Here is a 15865-nt window from a genome sequence, read left to right as displayed (position 1 = left end):
TAAATTTCTCTAAATATTTATATATCCAGAATGCATTATCTGTCTTGAATTTCTTTAAAATAAAATTCAGTAAATTCCTGTCAGTTTAAGTTTAACTTCTGGGTTAGAATGTGGCCAAATTTGCAGTACAAAAAAAAATTTTCTTCATGCAAGTTCCAGCTACTGCGAACATTCCCACTTCCAGCACTGTCCATTAAGTACGGCTTGGTAGTTTAATCATGGCTGGTATCATTCTGTTCAAGTGTGCCATGCAAAGTGTGTCTGACAGGGTGTATTAGGTGTCTATGCAGGTGTCTTTTGAATAGACAGCAGATTCACACCTCGCTGGAGAGCAAATGAGGCCCACCTTCATCGAATCACCACTAGCATAAGCACCTGACGCAACTTTTCCTCTGTCGTTCCAGATCGCAGTCTCCTGTCATCTTCTGGCGAGAGTGTCTGCGGAAGCAACAATGGAAGGTTTTGTGTTAAAGATGCCCCGTCGCCACAGGAAGTCGAGCGTAGCTGGCGGCTGAAATAAATGATGCCGCGGCTTACCTGTCGGGAAGAGTGATTCGGCGCGTCGGACTGTTGCAGTCGGTGTGGTGACAGGCAGGCCCATCATGCTCTAGTAATGGGGTCAAACAGGAAGACGGGGATTTGATGCCCGGTGAGGCCACAGGGCCGCGCCCTCGTTGAGCAGTGCGAGCGGCCCGATGGAGTCAGCCTGACCTGTTTATTACCGTGTTTTTCTGCTTCGCTGCAAACCAGTAATGATCGTCACACTGTTTGATTGACAGTAGCTCTCTCCCCTCGCTCGCTTGCCGGATCCAACTTGAAAGTGGTTGATGGTGGACGAATTGTGCCTGTTGACCCATCGCCGTGCCCCGCCAAGGGTTCAATTTACCTCCCCTGACAGGCAAATGATAAGCTGCGGCCCCACGCGTTCAGCACCCTACCTCGCGCTCAGGAAAACACACTGCCGTCGGAGCCAGAACCGTTTGCGCGGCCTTTAATTAGCCTGGCAGTTTTACTTCACTGAACAAGTTCAAAAAGCTAATGATGTTTACATACATGATCTACAAGTCTAAACAACATGACTGTTTTCAATTAAGTGCCTTGAACATCCATATTTGCACCTTGAGAAAATCAAGGGTGTAGGAATATTATTCTAAAGCAGGTCTCAGATCAGTGCTCTAACATGCATTAGCGTTGAAACATCTGAGAACACAACTAAAATGTACATGATTTTATTTTATTATTTTATACTTTTGATTTTGAAATTATTTTGAAGGGAAAAAAATTTAAAAATATATTTAAAAAATATATTTAAAAATGTAAATATATGTAGATTTAAATTTCCTTAAGCTAAATTAATAAATATATTTTATTTTATTATTTTTTTTTTTTTTATTATATTAACTGTCACTTTGGTCACTTGCATCCAAATGCATCCTTGCTGAATATAAGTATTAATTTGTTTCCAAGCAAAAATAAGAAATAAATATTTACATTTTTAACAACCATTTTGCGTTCACGCTGCCATAAATAATGAAAGGGCTCTTTTATGCTAGTAACAGTTTGCGCCTGACTTGACATAACTTTTTATTTCTCAATACTACAGAATGGCTGCTGCAAAATAAGATTTTTCAGTGCTATAATATATCAGTTTTAAACGAACACAGCAGCAGTCTTGTATTTGGCAAGAATTATGGTAAACCATAATGGTTTAAGGGGTAATTCACCAAGAACTGCACAGAAGTCCAGCGCATTACATTTCCAGATGGACGTCTAATAGTGTATTTAGGTTTTTTTTTCCTTTCCCAGGGAAGTTGATGGGACCTTGGCAATAACTCAGACTGCATAGTCATTAGGAAAGAAATTCAACAACCCTGTGAGTGTGTGTCGGCCTGAGAGTTTGGGTTCCAGGCTTCACATTGTTCTCAGCAAGTGCTTTATTATTAAGGTTACCTTGCGCTTTTCTGCAAATGAGATTGACAAATATGGGTCAGGCAGCTTTATTCATTCAGGAAGAGTGAAAAGCTTTTGCAGTATGAAAGGTAATATGTTCTTAACCGTAATGGCCACAGATGCTCCCGAACAAAACCTCAATGAATCAAGCAGCTGGTCAAGAAGTTATTAAATTAAGAGTCTGCTATGTAAATGTGACTTTAAAACCTTAATGATTTACATAAACCATGTCAAGTTATTTGCCATATGTAGAAATGAGGTGAAATAAAGTGCTCGGTTTATAATTCCTGCATATTAAAAGCCAGTTTAAATATAAAATAAAATAAAGTGAAATATCCAGTTGCATAAGAAATAAAATACAAAAATAATGACATGAAATATTAACATGCATGCATTATTTATGTCAAGATTTAAATTGGAAAACACATCCAATCTGATGTGGTTTCTGACTTTTGGAGCTTGCTTTGTACCATGCGAATCGTATAGAGTTATGGTTATAAATGGCTCTTTGGAAAACGACACGGCCGGGGAAAAACCACCAGATCCAAAGGAAGATCACAGCGTTCTCTCTTTCTTAGATCAAAAAAGATGTCCAACATGCTGAGTTACTTTTTCTTAAAAGAAACGCCTTGGGCAAGTTCTTCTTTAAGGATCCAAAACAGACAGATGTTTCAGAATAAAATGGCCTCAGTAGCAGCTTTGCATCACCAAGTTCAGTCGTTCCACAAACTCGCAAACACACGCAACCACCTGCGCAATCTTACACCTCCGTTTCAATTATGAAAGTGGGTGATTAGCAGCTGTCTGACAGGAAGGACTCCGCCAGATCTCTGTGGCTGTGAGCGGATGGTGGTGATAGCTGTGGTGCTGGATGTGTGCTAACTTGCAGAAGCACAGATGCTTGGGCCTTAAATAGCATTATATGCTAATTAATCCGTCCAGTGGCTCTCACTGTCAGTCACACTGCTGGCACAGCGAGTCTTCGTTAGCGGCGTGCCAAGCTGATGTGGTGGTCTTTTGAGGTTTCAGTTCTTCCAATGTTGTATTTAGGTCTCGGTGTGAACTACATTTTATTGTGCATTGTGAATTAAAATGAGTACAACAGTTATGTGAAAATGAACCAAAAAAAGAAGGTAGGTTATTGAATTGGAATTGTGACTAGCCGAGCGAACAGAATTTTGTTACTTAGCAAATAAATGAATACATTTTCTGTTTATTTTGTTTAATCTGTTTTATTTTGTATAGAAAGAAAAGAGGCCTTTTTTTGTTTGTTTTGGGTGGTTGCCAGAGTGTTGCCATGCAGTTGCTTAAGTGTTCAAAGTGATTAATATGTTGCTAGGGTGTTGCTAAGTGGGTTAGAATTTTCTTGGTGGTTGCTAGGGTGTTGCTAAGCGGTTGTTAAGTTGTTCTGAATTTTAAGAACATTGCTGTGTTGTTACTAGGGTGTTTCTAAGTGTTTGCTAGGGTGTTGCTATGATTTTACTGAAGTATTCTAAATGTTTAGGGCATTGTTGTTACTAGGGTGTTGCTAAGTGGGTCAGTGTGTTCTGGGTGGTTGTCATGGTGTTGCTGTGTTTTCTAAAGTGTTTTAAATGTTTAGGATGTTGCTGTGTTGTTACTAGGGTGTTTCTAAGTGTGTTTGGGTGTTCTGGGTGGTTCCTAGAGTGCTTCTGTGCAGTTACTATAGTATTATGCATGTTTAGGACATTACTGTGTGGTTATTAGGGTGTTGCTAAGTGGGTTAATGTGTTCTAAAAGGTTGCCGGGACATTGCTATGTGGTTGTTCTGAATGTTTAGAATGTTGTTGTGTTGTTAATAGCGGGTTTCTAAGTGGTTGCTAGGGTGTTGCTATGATTTTACTGAAGTATTCTAAATGTTTAGGGCATGGTTGTTACTAAGGTGTTGCTAAGTGGGTTAATGTGTTCCAAGAGGTTGCTGGGACGTTGCGATGTGGTTGTTCGGAATGTTTAGGATGTTGCTGTGTTAATATAGGGTTTCTAAGTGGGTTTGGGTGTTCTGGGTGGTTCTTAGGGTGCTTCTGTGCAGTTACTATAGTATTATGAATGTTTAGGACATTGCTGTGTGGTTATTAGGGGGTTGCTAAGTGGGTTAATGTGTTCTGGGAGGTTGCTAGGACGTTGCTATGTGGTTGTTCTGAAGGTTTAGGATATTGCTGTGTTGTTACTAGGGGGTTTCTAATTGGGTTTGGGTGTTCTGGGTGGTTACTAGGGAGCTGCTGTGTGGTTATTAGGGTGTTGCTACGTGGGTTAGAGTGTTCTGGGTGGTTGCTGGGGTGACTTGCAATGCAGTTGCTAAAGTTTTCTGAATGTTTAGGACATTGCTGTGTGGTTACTAGGTTGTTGCTAAGTGAGTTAGAATGTTCTGGGTGGTTGCTAGAGTGTTGCTATGTGGTTGCTAAGGTATTCTGAAAATTTATGATGTTGCTGAGTGGGTTAGGGTGTTTTTGGTGGTTGCCAAGGTGTTGCTAAGTGAGATAGGTAGTTTATAGTGGTTCCTTACTGGCTAAAGTCAGAAGAATGAAAATGTAATACTTTTAAATAAATACTAAATAAATGAAAAGGAAAAAAAATTGTTTGTTGTTTATTTATTATATTGAAAAATATTAAGTGTCTTTTATGGTAGGATGATATCTAGAAAACACTTGTTCGCCCTGCCGCAAGCGCTCTCAGAAGCTGCCAAAGGTGTCTTTAGCTCTCCGTCCAAAGGTAATGTAGAAAAGAAAGTCAGCAAATCCTGCTCTCTGTGTTTGACTGTTCCCTAATACCTACACAATAACCCCGTGGGGTATACTCGGGCACAAAGTTGTTTTGCTTGTAAAAAAGCAAAGCGGTCCCCGAGGGCTCCTCATCGCACACACGCCTGTCTGCCGCCTCTCGGGAACAACTCCCAATCATCAGGGGTCTCAAACACGACAGCCAATCACAGACAGCCTATTTTTACTCTCCGCCTCTTGTTTTCATACAGTGTGGGGTCAAGAGACTACAGCTGAGGGATCTTTTGAGTTGTTTTTTAACTTGAGTCTGTTTAGGGCAGTTTTTTAGTAATAAAATGGAAAATAAGGCACATATGCAAGTGTGCAAACATGTTACATTTTTATTGCAGTAAATACATATTGTTGCTCAGAGCTTGGTCTTTTATAGCTAATGTTGTCTCAGATGTTTCTCCTAAAAGTTCTTAGGAGAAGAGTATAAGAGTACAGAGCTTTAAATTAATATAGTAATTATACAGCATAGCATAAAAAATACTTGACTTCATATTCACTCAAAATTTTTCTTGATGCTGTTTGTATACCTTGTAACAGTTTTCACTCAGAAATTGTTAGTAAATTTCACAAAGAATTACAAAGAAACTGCAAGTAACACTAAATTAAACATGAAACTTTGAAGTAGAAAGATTGTAAGAAGTAAAAAATTTTAAATTCTACAACACAGTTCTACAATTCACTTTGACTTAATATTGTTGTGTCAGCTAAAGTGTTTTGAATATTTAGTATGTTGCTGTGTGGTTGCCAGGGTGTTGCTATGTGGTTGCTAAAGTGTTCTGAATGTTTAGGCCATTGCTGCATGGTTACTAGGGTGTTGAAATGTGTATGCCATCCCTTTGTGGTTACTAGGGTGTTGCTGGGCAATTGATTTGTGGTTACTAGGGTGTTGCGGCATTGCTGTGTGGATGCTAAAATGTTTTGAATGCTTTGCGCATTTCTGTGTGGTTACCAAGGTGTTACTAAGTCGGTTAGGGTGTTCTGGGTGGTTTCCAGGGTGTTGCTTTACGGTTGCTAAAGTGTTCTGAATATTTAGGACGTTGCTATGGGGTTACTAGGGTGTTTCTAAGTAGGTTTGGTTTCTTTGGGTGGTTGCCAAGGTGTTTCTATGCGGTTGTTAAAATATTCTGACTAGGGTGTTTCTAAGTGGGTTAGGGTGTTCTGGGTGGTTTCCAGGGCGTTGTTATGTGGATGCTAAAGTGTTCTAAATGCTTATCACATTTCTGTGTGGTTACTAAGGAGTTTCGAAGTGGGTTAGTGTGTTCTGGGTGGTTGCCAGGGTGTTGCTATGCGGTTTCTAAAGTGTTATGAATATTTAGGATGTTGCTGTGTGGTTACTAGGGTGTTTCTAACTGGGTTATGGTGTTCAGAGTTGTTGCCAGGTTGTTGTTCTGCAGTTGTTAAAGTGTTCTAAATATTTAGGCCGTTGCTGTGGGGTTACTAGGGTGTTTCTAAGTAGGTTTGATTGCTTTGGGTGGTTGCCAGGGTGTTGCTAGGCAGTTGTTAAAGTGTTCTGAATGTTTAGGATGTTGCTATGTGGTTGCTATGGTTTTGCTAAGTGGGTCAGGGTTTTCTGTGATTAGCCATTAATCTCATTGCTGTCTAGAAGAAACTTTGAGGTGATTTTTTTCTTTTGTGGGAAAACTCTTTGTAGTGTCTGTCATTCAGTACATTCACATGGAATTGCAGCATAATATGAACTGTACTGTAATAGACAGTGTGACCATAAACCTCCCACAATGTTGACACCAAGTCAAAGAACTTTGCTATGTATCTGTATCCGTCTTCTCTCAGTTACAGCACCAAATACCTCTCTTCCTTCCCTCTTTCTCTCTCTCTCCTTTCTCAGGTTAGCTGCTGGACTATATCGCCACTTCATCACCCTTTTTGGCAGATGAGAATGCAGAGTTATTAATAATTTTGTCTGTGTGCTACAGATGTTCCACAAATGAACAGGGCTGCGTTGAGTTCTCATGACACCGGGGCGCCTCAGGTGCTGAGCGCAGACCCAGATCTGTCTTCCTCCCCCTCCAGCACTGTCTCACCCCTCTGGAAATGAATGAAACAGGAAGAGCTTAGGTGAGGACAGGAAAACAGACACGCCCACACATCCTCAACTCCTGAGTGATTGAGAAAAAGATGGATTGGGAGGGCAGGATAGAGTTGTGTGGTTGACCACATCCTTCCTCTCTGTCCATCCAGGTTTTCAAAATCTTCCTAACATTCATTCTTTAAATAATTTTGTGATCATTGCATTCACATTTATGCATTTGGCAGACACTTTTATCCAAAGCAACTGTTTTCGAGGTAAAAGTTTGGCATTCTTTGCATTGCCTGGGAATCGAACCCATGACCTTGGTTGACATTGCTTGCATTATGCTATTATAGATTAATTAAAAAATATGTGAGGATTTTAAGTAGATATAAATTTCTGAAAACAAACAATGGTGTTGCAAAATAATAGTGTTAAAAACTGCTTATTTCAGTAAAATTAAATAAAATAAAAATTGTAAGTTAATGGGTAACTTTAGTGTTAATTTACTTAATAAATAATAATGTATCTTTATATTTTATGTTATTTCATTTAAAAAATAAAATTAAAAATAATGATTTTGAAAATTAAAAATGTTTAATTAATAAAATAAAAATAATGATTTTTAAATCAGAAAATTATATATAATTTTTTTTTTTCTTTTTTCATAAAAAAAAAAGTGCAAGTCAGTGGGGAATTTTTACTTTAAGTGAAAATTAAAATAACAGATTGTTTTATTTATTTATATATTTTTTTATTTTTTTATTTTATATTATATATCTTACAAATAATCTTAAAGTTTATATTACCAGGCAAATAACGGTGTTACTAAATAAGAGTTTTTAATAACTAATTTTAATAATAATAATTAATAAATAATAGTGTAAAGATTTGGGTTAAAAAATGTCAGTATAGAACTTTAAATTTAATCTTAATTTTACTGAAGTGAAACAATCTGAAGGTTTTTGAATATTTTAAATATATCTTAAATAAAAATACATTTAAACAATCTTGATATATATTATTTATCTCTCTCTTTCTCGCTCTGTGTGTGTGTATATATAAATATACTGATATTACAAAACTAAAACAGGAACCTTATAAACTGTTGTATTTGTCAAACACACTCTTGAATAATAAATGAGTAAAACATGTATCCCAGAGAGTAGTGAAAGGGCATGGTGAAAGGCGAGCGGGATGGAGAAACAGAGCCTGAGAGAAAGTGCTAACTAGTCAGAGTAAGAAAAGCATTGAAAGACATAAAATATGACTTTTCCATGAGGGGTGTGTGGATGTGTGGGAATTCAGGCCCAGCTGTGGCACACATGACTGAAGAGACTCTTATCCCAGGCCTCATGTTTCACAATGACCTCCACTTCCATTCTGCCCCTCGCTGCCCCGCTCAGTCCTGCGCCAAGCTGTAGCCGCTGTAAAAAAGGCCTTTCTGAGAGCAGCAGACCCATGAAGAGGTGCTGGTGTGTCAAACATCTGTTTTATCCATTACTGTGAGACTGCAGCCCTGCAGAGTACAGAAGACACAGAGAAGCATCCATAAATCTTTGGCCTCTGGTGGAAACATATTTTCCACACACTCCTCCTCCCTCGTTCTCTCGCTAACACTCTGCCTTCATCCCACATCCCTCCATACTTGAGTCTAAAGGGCCGTTCACACATGCAGGGATCTGCAGCAGCAAAACAACCAAAAGACCATTGATTTTTAACAGGAGTTAGTGGTTTTTAGCAACATAAGCGATATGCAAGTGTTCAGAAATTCAACAAAGTTGAGAAACTTGATGCAATAAGCAACATTATATAAATATTTGAGCAATTTCATGTTTTGAAGTTGCAAAGTCTTAAACTATATACAGTATATATTATATTTTAAATATAGAAATATGTATAATTTTGCAAATGCATAATTCTGAATGACACTGACTTTTTAAACTTTTAGCAAAATGGAGAGTAAGATTTTCTACATATTAAAAATGAAAATTCTCTCTGTAAATTTTGAAATCTGAAAAAGCCTTATTATTGCATACTTGTAGTACACTTTTTTTATTTAGCAAAGATGCATTAAATTGACCAAAAGTGATAGTAAAACTACTGTATTTGACACTGGAGAATGGCAAATTCAGCTTTGCAATAACAGGAAAAGGTTGCATTTTAAAATATATTTAAATAGATAAGTTATTTTAAATTGTTATATTTCACAACATTACAATTTCTACTGTATTTTGGATCAAATAATTGCAGGCTTGCTGAGTATAAGAGACTAATTTTTAAAAACATTACCAAAATATAACTAATGTAATACAGTTTGTATCACGATTCTGTACTTATAACTTGAGCAAAATAAGACAAGATAATAGTTTATAAAAAGCAAAGTGTCAATTTTGAGTTCAAATAGTTAAGGACAGGTGTTTAGAGGTTCAGTGAGATGAAATGTTACCTTATATGTGGGTAATTTCTTTCATTTTATCATCTCTATCATCAGACAGTCTCCTGGGTCTTATCTCTAGTTTAATGGAATAAATGATGCATTTTTATGGATGCTCTGTGTCTCTCCAATTTGATGTTATTGTAAGACGGCTGAAATCCATGTTTGCCCTGATATAAAGCTCTTAATTGTTTCTAGAGCATCAAATGACTTTTTTGGCATTCTCTTTCATCTGCCAGTGTAGACAGTAATATATTGAAGGCATAGGGATATGAAAGACAGGCCAAATAAAGGACACAACGTCCAAGGTTTGTTAAATATTTCATAATAACTAGATAATTCATTTACAAAAAGACATTCATTTTCCTCCTGTATAATGGCGCGCTCATCTAAAATGGAGAGCGTGAGCTCAAACTTTTGAAAAATTCAAATATTTGCATCAATTTTTAAAAGGGGTTTATATCTAATGAATTTAGATTTAATTTGGCATGGCATAAAATCCATTTGTACCGCTTTTAATTAAGAATGCAGTCCATGCAATTAGAATTATGGGTAGAGCCTTCATCAGCAGGTCCTGGGAGAACCGCAGTCGAAAAAATTATGTTAATGCTTTACGCTGAAAACACTTCGAATGGAGGGCAGCTTTTTTCCTCATCTCTTGCAGACAATGAGGTGCTGCCGAAAGCTTCCTTCTAAGCCTCTTTCCGAACGCCGCGTTCGAGGCGTTTGTTCTTTTGTTTACAACGAGCCTGCATGTGGAACATATGTCTGACGTGTGTATGGATCCGGGTTTGCGTGTGACGTTAATGTGCGTTTAAGTGTTGTTTTACAAAATGCAGTGACACTCAGGCTGAGTGCTGTGTTATTTATAAAGGGCTGAGCGGCTCTTCAAGGCCTTGGCTCTCTTCATCTTGGAGGAGGAATAATGAATCTTCAAGCCTAGAAAGAGAGAAAGTACTGCAGTTTGCACCATGCTGTGAGAGCCATTATTACACATAATTCTAAACAGTGCAGCCCATTTTAACCATAATGAAGTTTCAGTGCAAACTTCAGTCAAGGTAAGTCCCTTATCACACCATATGTAATTTAAAACCGTAATGTATTTTGTGTTTCATGTTCTCAATACAGCAATTAAAAGATTCAATTTGTGTAATTTTACATTAACATCTCATTTTAATGTGCTTCAGTGGTACACAAAAAACAATTCAAAGCCAGTTAAAAAATGTTCCCCCCAGTATTATGTATACAATGCATATACCCATTTTATTTGGCTTTATTTGATTTACATAAATTAAGTGAAGACCAAGGCAAGGTCAATTATATAATGTTCTCTCAAACTCTGCACGTTATCTGCATAGACTGTAAAAAATATGGACGTAGTGTCCGTGACATCACCTGTAGGTTTCTGAAGAGCATTTTTGAAGCTCTTAGTGGGCGGGAGTCGGCCGTCGCTATCTTGGAATCGCGTCACTGCACGTCACTCCCAGATAATAGAAAATGGGCAAAGAGGCGGGACATGGGTGGAGCTGGTTGCTGAAACCACACCCACCTAGCGCGACGGTGGTGACAGCAGCGGCCTGTCACTCAAGTGGCCATGCCCTAAATTATGCAGCACTTTAAGGCTTAATATAATTTAAACGAATGAGTTATAAAAAAATTCACCCCCCTCACAGTTGACATGAAGGGCAAAATTACCCATATAGACCAAAACCACTTTTTGTACCAGGCTGTAAACATATTTTTTTCTGCTGTAAAGTTGGGCATTTTAACATGGGGAGTCTATGGGATCGACTCCCTTTTGCAGCCAGTCTGTAGCGGCCAGTCGATGAATTGCTGTTTTAGTCACTTCCGTGTTGGCTTCCAGAGGGAGACCGGAAGGTTGCCGCTTGGTTATCTGTGGGTATGTAAGTATACGGCGCATGCGTGTTAAAATCCTGCACATCCACTATTAATCCTGCTAATTCAATAATAAGAAACTGGATTTTAGCGACTCTTTCTGCTGTCACATCATTGCATCAGTAGGCAGTGACAAGTTACCATGCTTATGAGTGAGTCAGTAAACATTCAATCGATTCGTTCAAGCACTGTTTATTCACAGGGTTGCCAGGTTTTCACAACAAACTAGCCCAATCGCATTTTGGTGGGGATTCCCTAGTAAAAATCACATTCTAGGGGCTGAATACTACGTTCATTCGCTTAAACTCGCGGCAAAAGTGGTTAGAGTAGCCCAATTTTACGTGAAAACCACGGACTTGGCAACAAAACAACGAAACAAGCTGAGTGAGTCAATCACTCAAACGAATCATTTGTTCAAATCACTGATTCGTATAGGAGCGGTTAAACACTACATCGTGTTCCTGTAACTATTTTCGTTTGTGGAGCAAAAACAGAAGAAGTAACTGGCAATATAGCATCAGAAGTGTAAGTTAATGTACATTAACTTCATCTTATATGTTGTATTAAACAATAGGCTATCGCACAATTGCGCTGTTGATATCCACAAGGACAGCACTTTATAAAAGTGACCACATTTTACCGCTCAACCTTACTGTCGTTCACAGTGCTTGATGCTAATTAATTTTTACAGTTACTTTAAAAAGACCTTGCATATATAAACCTTCAGCGTAGCTGACTGACTTTGAGTCTTTCATCTGTTGTAACGAAACAGGGCTATTTATGAATGCACATGAACTGACGGTGGACTTTAGACCTCCAAACAAACTTTGACATCAAGCACAAGTTCAATTTGCCTTCAAATGAATCGATTTTAATGCTTTCAGCACATTCACAGTACTTCAAAGCAAGCCAAGAGAGGAAATAATGCAATTAGTTGCTGAATTATAAAACCGTTGGACATGTAGCCTATATAAAATATTAAACTGTGCGTAAGTAGTCGTTTCACATTTAAGATTACTTTTTATGTCATAATTCTGTCAGGCGTTACGCCTTCTGAGAATTCAAATGACATCTTTTTTTTATGACTTGTATTTCTATAGCCTTTTGCTTGGTGTTGATTCTGTTTGAGGGTGAGCGTAAATATTAAATATTAGCTAGATGTAGGGATTTTGTAGGTCTTCCTGGTTGCCAGTATGTTTGTGTGACGTCATACTCCTGCAGGGTGGTGAAATCCTAGTTCCTTGGAAGTTTTACAGGCTTTTTATTGCACTTCCAAGTAGGAAGTTGGAAATGCCATCTCTCCGTGTCCAAATCTTGCATTATGGCTTAGAAAATGTGACTCTTTTAATTGAAACAGAACTACACCTGGATGAAGTTCCTTTTCCCATCATGTGAAAGTCATCTCTACAGTAGAGTGGCCTAATCCTCGCAGCATGACAGCAGCCCATTTTCCCTTCATTTCTCTGCTGCGCTGTAGGTGGCTTCCAACTTTTGAGTCATGGCTTTAATGGGAATGGCATCTGGCTGGATCTCCGTTCCCTCCCGAACGCCCACGCCGAACCGACGTGCAGGAACACTCTTCCTATTTCCATTAAAGTTCATTTAACCTCTACGCACACATACGGTGAGTTTAAAAACCACAGTATTCACTCCCTTAAACACACACCGATGTTTCTCAGAAGTGGAGAGCCTCGCTGCGTGTTCGGGGGCTTGAGCGAATATACAGGTTTGCTCTGGGAAACATGGTTTTCATTGGCAGCACTTGAGAAATAAATAAGCGGAAACCCAAAAGAGTCCAGTGAATATGCATTAAAAAGTAATGTGAGTGCCCTCTTGTGCATTCTGTGGGGAAATTAGCTCCAGGGTTTAATATGAAGTCAGAGTACTAGAGTATTACTAGACCATTATCAAGACATTCTCAACACTCACTCTGTCATTTCCTACGAGACTAATTTGTCTCTTTAAAATGGGTCGCATAAAAGTGTACATTGTGCAGGTTGGATTATTAAATGGATGCAGAGAGAATGAATTGTCTGATTGTTAGATTTTCTTATAAAGCGCTTTGCAGTAATATACCATGATGTTACGTCAACTTAAACACGTCTGGAAAAATTATACTGCAATCACGCAGGAAATATTAGTCAGCTATTAAACTTTAAATGTGATGTGTAATATTTTCAATGTTAAAATGTTCTCTTATAATTTGCAGAGACAACTACAAGCTATTTGTTCCCATTTTGCCCAAGAAGTGTTCAGTATTTGTTAGTAGTTATGTTTTATTACATTATTATGCACCCAAATAATCTCTTCTATTTGGGACTGATGGCTCAATCAGACTGAAAAGCCTTCGTATAAACACCTCAATCGATCCCACTGAGCTTGTTTGGAATTTAGTTTCGACTGGATTGAAAGGAGTGGTATAGACTTGAAATAATACAATCAACAGGAAAAAATTAAACATGTAAACACTTAAATTTATATTTTCTCAATTACGTTCAAAAACACTGTGCTTTATATCTTATGAATGCATGCTTATTTGCATCACGCAACATATGTCAGCTTTCTTTTCAGATACTGTATGTCATCACGTCATAAATTGGCTAGAGTTCATATATGTGACCCTGGACCACAAAATCAGGTATATTTGTAGCAATAGCCAACAATACATTTTGTGGGTCAAAAATATTGATTTTTTTTTTTTTTTTATGCCAAAAATCATGAGGATATTAAGTAAAGATCATGTTCCATGAAGATATTCTGTATATTTCCTACCATAAATGTATCAAAACTTAGTTTTTTATTAGCAATATGCATTGCTAAGAACTTCATTTGGACAATTTTAAAGGCAATTTTCTCATTATTTTGATTTTTCTGCCCCCTCAGATTCTGGATTTTCAAATAGTTGTATCTCGCCCAAATATTGTCCTATCCTAACAAACCATACATCAATGGAAAGCTTATTATTTACCTTTCATGATGTATAAATCTCAATTTTAAAAAATTGACCCTTATGACTGGTTTTGTGGTCACGTACATGGAATTTTCGGAATCTTGACTCATTGATGCAGTTTTATGCTTAAAAGTTCATTTTTATAATTGACTTTCTGCATCTTCCCGGTTGCCACATGTTTGTGTGATGCCATTCTCCTGCATCATGGTCAGATCCTAGTTTCCAAGTTGGAAGTCTCACTAGCTTTTTATTGCACTGCCAAGTATTAAGTTGGAAATGCCGCCTTTCCAAGCCCAAATCTTGCATTATGGTTCAGAAAATGTGACACTTTTGATTGAAACAGAACTACACCTGGATGAAGTTCCTTTCCATCCTGTGAAAGTTACCTCAAATGGCAAAAATGGCACTTATACCAGCAGAATATAGGGTTCATGCAGAACGTTGAGAATCTGAAATCGGATTAGATTAATTCGGATTGATGTAAGTTAGTTCATGTAAATATACTTATGACTCAACCAATAGTGTGAGTTTGAGGTAGTATTATCTGTTTATTTGACCAAAATCAGATAGGGGAGTAAGAAAGCAATTCTGCTAATGAACAGGATTCAGTATTCAAAAAAAAAAAAAAACGAAAAAAAAACAGATGCACCATATATATAACAAATTCCATGAAAAGACCCTGGTCTGATTTGGGAACTATGGATAACCGGAAGTTAGCAGCTGTTTTGTAGCATTCCTAACTGGATTGATAGCCAAAGTGCATAATTCAGATCTTTAAATCCATCTCTCTGGTTCTATATGATAAATGTCAACAAAGGATTACAGATTCAAAGCCCGTCTGGGTGAAAGAGACTTTAGAAGCGACGCTTTCCCCAAGAGAGTGCTAATACTCCACAGACAAATGTAAAAGATTTACGGTGCATGAGCATCTAACACAATTTCTCCGCTTTTCTCATTTGGATCCAATTGACACGTTCCTTTTACGCTAATGAAATGCTTTCAGTTTCTCTTACTGTATGAAATGACCTCACGTGAAGAAAAGATTTCATTCGTTTGAGTAACCGAGTACTTGGATGTGTACGTATGCGTGTGGCTGTCTCAGAATAATTGTTGTGGCATTGCACTGTGGGAGAAGGGCCACATATTGATTGTGGATTGTACAAATAGTTCATTTTATCAGGCCTGACTGTCCCCATTCTTCTACATGCTAAATAATGAATAAGCCCATCCGTCAATGTTTCAAGGTATTTATTGCGGTTTCGCTTTAGCTTATATAAACCAGCGGAGGCTTTAGTTTAAAGCCGCTGGGAAAATTGCCGTGAGTATCCCATGAAGCTCTGGCAGGGTGTCCAATGAATAGCCCTGTTCATCATTTTGAATTCAAGTCTGAATTCTTTGATTTAATTCACTTAGTATTTATATTCACAAGTAATATGTAAGCCAGCCAAGGCCTGCAAAATGCATTTAGTCTTGGGTAACTGTTAAAAGTGTTTCCAGGTGAAAAAACACTAGGATGTAATGGTACAAAGTGAAATTGAGCTCCAGCATTTTGCAATGTAAAAATATTGAAGTGCTTATATTATTTTGACAATAACTTGATGCATAAATATACTGCACAATTGTTTTTATTTATGCACCAGGTTTTTACATTTCTTGGCATCTGTAGTCCTCATGAACTGTGTTATTTGGCAGAAAAATTATTTATTCTTATAATTTTATTTTTTGGCTCTTGCAATTGTTTTTATAACAGCAGTAATCTATGATAGGCTGTAATCTATGGTGAAATCGCAGTAAAATGCAAACTCTAATATCTTATT

Source organism: Labeo rohita, chromosome 12 (genome assembly GCF_022985175.1).
Source record: "Labeo rohita strain BAU-BD-2019 chromosome 12, IGBB_LRoh.1.0, whole genome shotgun sequence".
NCBI lineage: Eukaryota > Metazoa > Chordata > Actinopteri > Cypriniformes > Cyprinidae > Labeo > Labeo rohita.
This window is presented reverse-complemented; position numbering follows the sequence as displayed.